General features: G+C 42.0%; 1 protein-coding gene across 2 annotated transcripts in view; it reads right to left on the reverse strand.

Moving 5' to 3' along the window:
• CC2D2A (coiled-coil and C2 domain containing 2A) overlaps window positions 1–416 on the reverse strand; it is a 134,320-nt gene extending 133,904 nt beyond the window's left edge. For both annotated transcript variants that reach the window (XM_059923315.1, XM_059923314.1), the window contains exon 1: window positions 252–416. The gene's annotated coding sequence lies outside the window, so the exon portion shown is untranslated. The remainder of the gene's footprint in view (window positions 1–251) is intronic.
• Between the last annotated feature and the right edge of the window lie 5,584 nt (window positions 417–6,000).

A 6,000-nucleotide genomic window follows, 5' to 3' on the forward strand; every position in this document is an offset into this window, starting at 1 on the left:
CCCAGGGGCTGTCATGAGCCGGACTTAATTTCCTGCAAACCAGACACCAGGCAGTGGCTCAAATCAAAGCAGCCCAAGTCATACTGTACGTTTCCATTCCAGAAAGTAAAACGTAAATAATAATGATGAGGACCCCTACATTTACAATTCATTAGGCTCAGGATATCCAGGGGAGAGGCTGAACTCCAAGCCTGATAGCTGACAGCAGGACTGCACTGCTGCAGCCCAGCTCCCGGGGAGAAGTGATTTACCTTAAGGAACTTTACAAGGCACTTTGCAGATTCTCCTTCCTGGGATGAAGGGAAAGTGGAATGCGTCTCACTGTTGAATCTTCTAAAAAATCCAGAGGGAAAGGCTGAACGTTGGGGCGGCCCCTGGGCTGCTCCCTGGGAAGCTGCAGCCACGTCTCAGCAAAAACACCCGCTTAGCAACCCGTTCCTAAGGAAGGTCACTAGGTGGCTTTTTTTTTCTTTTAAAGTGACAGGTTACTCTACAGAGGAACACACACGCACGGGGTGAGCAGAGGTGCACAGCTTACAGGAGAAGCACAAAGGGAATCAGCATGGGGGGGCTGGGCAGAAATGAGGTCAAGCTTTCGGAGCTGTCCCTTCCCTCACAGCACCTGGTTGCTGGGCATTTCTGGTCAACGACGGGCAACGCTCAGAGGTGGGTGGCTTAGAGTCAGCGAAGGTCGTCATTACAGGGCAAGGATGTCTAACTCATCGGCTGCACAGGCTCCCTGGAGGTTGCTCTGGAGCGCTTTCTGGTTAAACGTGGAAAATTGAATGTACAAGAGGAATCTCTGCTTATTCTCTGAATCCCGCTGAACTTACTGAACGAGGATATCACTGCTATGGCCCAAAAAGCAAAGGAAATGGGAAAAGAGGCAAAGCAGATGGCAGAGTAACGGAATGAACAGACGAAAAAAGCCACCCTCCAAGTATACTAGCATGTATGCGTGTGTGTGTGCATCTGTGTGGATCTGTGTGTGCCTGTGTGTGTGTGTTTGTGTCTGTGTGTGTATCTGTATATCTGTGTGTCTGTATATCTGTTTGTGTGTCTGTCTGTGTGTCTGTCTATGTGTGTGGGTGTCTCGTGTGTGTGTGTCTGTATATGTGTATGTGAATCTGTGTCTGTGTGTGTATCTAAGTTGGTATATGTATGTGTCTCTGTATCTGTGTGTGTCTGTGTGTATGTATCTGTGTGTGTGTCTGTGTGTGTGTCTTTGCATTTCTGTCTGTATGTGTATGTGTGTGTGTGTCTTTGCATTTCTGTCTGTATGTGCATGTGTGTGTGTGTCTGTCTCTGTGTGTGTGTCTTTGCATTTCTGTCTGTATGTGTACATGTGTGTGCACCTCTGTGTGTACCTGTGTGTGTGGGGGGTGAGGTGGGCTGGCCAGGTAGGCATGAAAACGAGGAAATGAGCTGATCCACTCTGCAGAACTTCAGAGAGGGCTCCGGATTTGGCTCAGCAGTGTGATGGGCTGAATTGTGTCTCCCAGAAAGATATGTTCAAGTCCTAACCCCTAGTGCTTCAGAATGTGACCTTATTTGGAGATAAGGTCTTTTAAAGAGGTAGCCAATTTAAGGTGAGGTCATTAGGGTGGGCCCTGAGCCAATAGGATCGTGTCCTTTTAAAAAGGGGGGATTTGGGCACAGACAGCCATGCACAGAGGGAAGACCTGTGAAGGCACAGGGAGAACATCGTCTATAAGCCGAGGAATGTGAGGCCACCAGAAGCTGGGAGTGAGGCCTGGAACTGACTGTCCCTCACAGCCCTCAGAGGAAACCAACCTTCCAAAGCCTTGATTTCTTACCCTAGTCTCCTCAATGGCAAGACAATAAAGTTCTGTTGTTTTGAGCCACCCAGCCTGTGGGACTTTGTATGACAGCCCCAGGAAATGAATAGTTAGGTACCAAGGAAAGTGGGGACGCTCTGGGGCTGAGAATGCAAGAAAATGTGAAAATCTATATATAGAGGGGCTAGGTCCTCAGGACCCTCCCCGACCCCCTGGAAGCCTGAAGAATAATACCCTTCTTTCCCAACCCCCTCTTCTCCTGCCACCTTGAGAAAACTGGGGGTTTCTTCTCCAGGGAAGTTGTACCAGAGACACTGGTCTCAAGTTCAGGTACAGCAGAAGGTGTGTGTGTCTCAGGGCTGAAAACTGGGTCTGAAATGGAGAGGTGGGAGGACGCACCTTTCTCACAGAGCTGAGACACCCGCACATATACCTGGATCCTCTGTCCCTCCCTCAATGGAACCAAATTGGAAAATGTGGAATATTGTTTTCTGGAAAAACTGAGTGGTCACAAAGAACAGGTCCCAGATATGGGTATTTCTGGCTCTTCCAATGAAAGAAGTAGCATATTGCCTTTACAGAAAGGTAATACAGAGAAAATGAGAGGATCACAGAAATTCAACACTTGTAGTTATATAGAAAGAGAGAATCAAGAAAATGAAAAGGTAGAATGTATCAAAGAAGTAATACAAAGAAGACTTTCAGAATTGAAAGAAGCCTTTTGATTGAAAGGGGCTATTACCTAGTGCTGGTGCAGGGAGACCATGAGAAAACTTGTCTGTCTCTGTTCACCAACTCTGCATGTGGCAGGAAGAATATCTCCTGAGAATTCATAACCATTGGCTTGCACCATGCTGCTGAATTCCCTTATTCATGCTACCTACATCATTTAGGAACTCCCTAAGTGACACATTTTAATTAGTGGTCTCAGGCTACTGTATCCCTGTGGGGTGCTGGGTAAGAGCAGATACAAAACTTTTCTGGAGGGACACACCTTCAAGTAGTCCATTCAGAATTGCTACAGATAAATGTTGCTGAAGATGAATTCACACTACAAAATTAGACACACAGGAGGAAATAGTAAAGGGTCTGCAATTAGAGGGTGTAGTTAGATACCCAAGAACTTCTGTTAATGCGATGATCATATGGAGAATCAGAAAAAACAATGACTGTAAAAGAACTTAAAAAGAGGCTTTGAAAATATGGAAAAAGAGTGAGATACTGTCAAAAAGGTCAGGCAAACGTTAAAAAGAATCAGCTAGAGCTTTTAGAAATGAATAATAAAGTCATGAATTCTTAAAAAAATTTTTATTGGAGTATAGTTGATTTACAATGTTGTGTTAGTTTCAGGTGTACAGCAAAGTGAATCAGATATATGTGTGTGTGTGTATGTATATATATATATATATATATATCCATGATTTTTTTTATTTTAAAGCAAAGGGTGGATGAGAGAGCTGGAAAGAGAATGAGTGATGTAAAAGATAGATTTAAAAAATTCAAATGTGGCACAGAGAGATGGAAAATAGGAAAGTGTGGATGAAAGACATGGAGGAGAAATTGACAAGGCCCACCATGTCTGCCACGTCCAGCGGAGTACAGGAGCAGAGAAGAGAGAGACATTGGATGCTGGATCTTAGAGTTGAGGGATCTTAGTCAACTTCCTTAACTTCTCAAGGTTTCAGTGTCCTCATTTGTAAAATGAGTTCATAATAGTACTTACTCCAGAGGGTCATGACGAGGCTTATTAAGTTAATATTTGTCAAGTCCTGGCACTCAGTAAATGCTGTAAAGTTTAATGGAAAAAAAAAATGTGGATATTGTCTTAGCTCTGGCTGCTTTAACAAAATACCATAGACTGGGTGGCTTAAACCATAGAGATTTATTTTCTCACAGGTCTGGAGGACGGAAGTCCAAGATCAAGTTGCCAGTTGATTCAGTTTTTGGTAAGGGCTCTCTTCCTGGCTTGTAGGTGGCTGCCTTCTTGCTGTGTCCTCACATGGCCTTTCCTTGGTGTCTGTGGATTAGAGAGAGAGAATTCCCTCTTCTTTTTCATATAGAGCCACCAATCCTATCAAATTAGGGCCCCACCCTTAAGACTTCATTTAGCCTTAATTACCTCCTAAAATCCCTATCTCCAAACACAATCACATTGAGGGTTAGCTGTCAACATATGAGTTTTGGGGGAACGTAGTAGATGTTTATTGTGAGAGATCATCTACTTCAAGTAGTCAACTCTTATAAGAGGTAGGATTTGTTTGCTATGCTTGTGCTAACTAACCTTCTGATTATGACCTCCCTTATCTTTTTTTTTTTTTTTTTAGAGGGCACTTGTTAAATTCTTTTATTAAGTAGACCCAAATGTGACTAAACAAAATAGTTAGGATCAGAGTTGGGGTGAAGTTAAATGGATTCTGTGGCAATTTTCTCCCCTGTCTTGAGATTTTTTTTTAATTTAATTTTTTTATTTTTTATTTTTAACACCTTTATTGGAGTATAATTGCTTTACAATGGTGTGTTAGTTTCTGCTGTATAACAAAGTGAATCAGCTATACATATACATATATCCCCATATCTCCTCCCTCTTGCTTCTCCCTCCCACCCTCCCTTTCCCACCCATATAGGTGGACACAAAGCACCGAGCTGATCTCCCTGTGCTATGCAGCTGCTTCCCACTAGCTATCTATTTTACATTTGGTAGTGTATATATGTCCATACCACTCTCTCACTTCATCCCAGCTTACACTTCCCCTTCGCCCTGTCCTCAAGTCCATTCCCTATGCCTGCGTCTTTATTCCTGTCCTGCCCATAGGTTCTTCAGAAGCATATTTTTCCCCTTAGATTCCATATATATGTGTTAGCATACGGTATTCATTTTTCTCTTTCTTACTTACTTCACTCTGTATGACAGTCTCTAGGTCCATCCACCTCATTACAAATAACTCAATTTCGTTTCTTTTTATGGCTGAGTATGTATGTGCCACATCTTCTTTATCCATTCATCTGTCAATGGACATTTAGGTTGATTCCATGTCCTGGCTATTGTAAACAAAGCTGTAATGAACACTGTGGTACATGACTCTTTTTGTTTTTTGAATTTTTGATTTTTTTTAATTTACTTTTTTTTACAGCAGGTTCTAATTAGTTATCCATTTTATACATATTAGTGTATATATGTCAATCCCAATCTCCCAATTCATCACACCACCACCACCCCCCACTACTTTTCCCCCTTGGTGTCCGTAAGTTTGTTCTCTACATCTGTGTCTCAATTTCTATACTGCAAACTGGTTCATCTGTACCATTTTTCTAGGTTCCACATATATGCATTAATATATGATATTTGTTTTTCTCTTTCTGACTTACTTCACTCTGTATGACAGTCTCTAGGTCCATACACCTCACTACAAATAATTCAATTTCATTTCTTTTTATGGCTGAGTGATATTCCATTGTATATATGTGCCACATCTTTATCCATTCATCTGTCGATGGACATTTAGGTTGATTCCATGACCTGGCTATTGTAAATAGTGCTTCAATGAACACTGGGGTGCATGTGTCTTTTTGAATTATGGTTTTCTCTGGGGGTATATGCCCAGTAGTGGGGTTGCTGGGTTGCATGGTAATTCTATTTTTAGTTTTTTAAGGAACCTCCATACTGTTCTCCATAGTGGCTGTATCAATTTATATTCCCAACAAAAGTGCAAGAGGGTTCCCTTTTCTCCATGAAGAATCCTTGCATTCCTGGGATAAACCTCACTTGATCATGCTGTACGATCCTCTTAATGTGCTGTTGGATTCTCTTTGCTAGTATTTTGTTGAGGATTTTTGCATCTATGTGCATCAGTGATATGGGCCTGTAGTTTTTTTCTTTGTGACGCCTTTGTCTGGTTTTGGTATCAGGGTGATGGTGGCCTCGTAGAATGAGTTTGGGAGTGTTCCTCCCTTTGCTATACTTTGGAAGAGTTTGAGAAGGATAGATGTTAGTTCTTCTCTAAATGTTTGATAGAAATCACCTGTGAAGTCATCTGGTCCTCGGCTTTTGTTTGTTGGAAGATTTTAAATCACAGTTTCAATGTCAGTGCTTGTGATTGATCTGTTTATATTTTCTATTTCTTCCTGGTTCAGTCTTGGAAGTTTGTGCTATTCTAAAAATTTGTCCATTTCTTCCAGGTTGTCAATTTTATTGGCATATAGT

This window comes from Balaenoptera ricei, chromosome 5 (assembly GCF_028023285.1).
Source record: "Balaenoptera ricei isolate mBalRic1 chromosome 5, mBalRic1.hap2, whole genome shotgun sequence".
Lineage (NCBI taxonomy): Eukaryota > Metazoa > Chordata > Mammalia > Artiodactyla > Balaenopteridae > Balaenoptera > Balaenoptera ricei.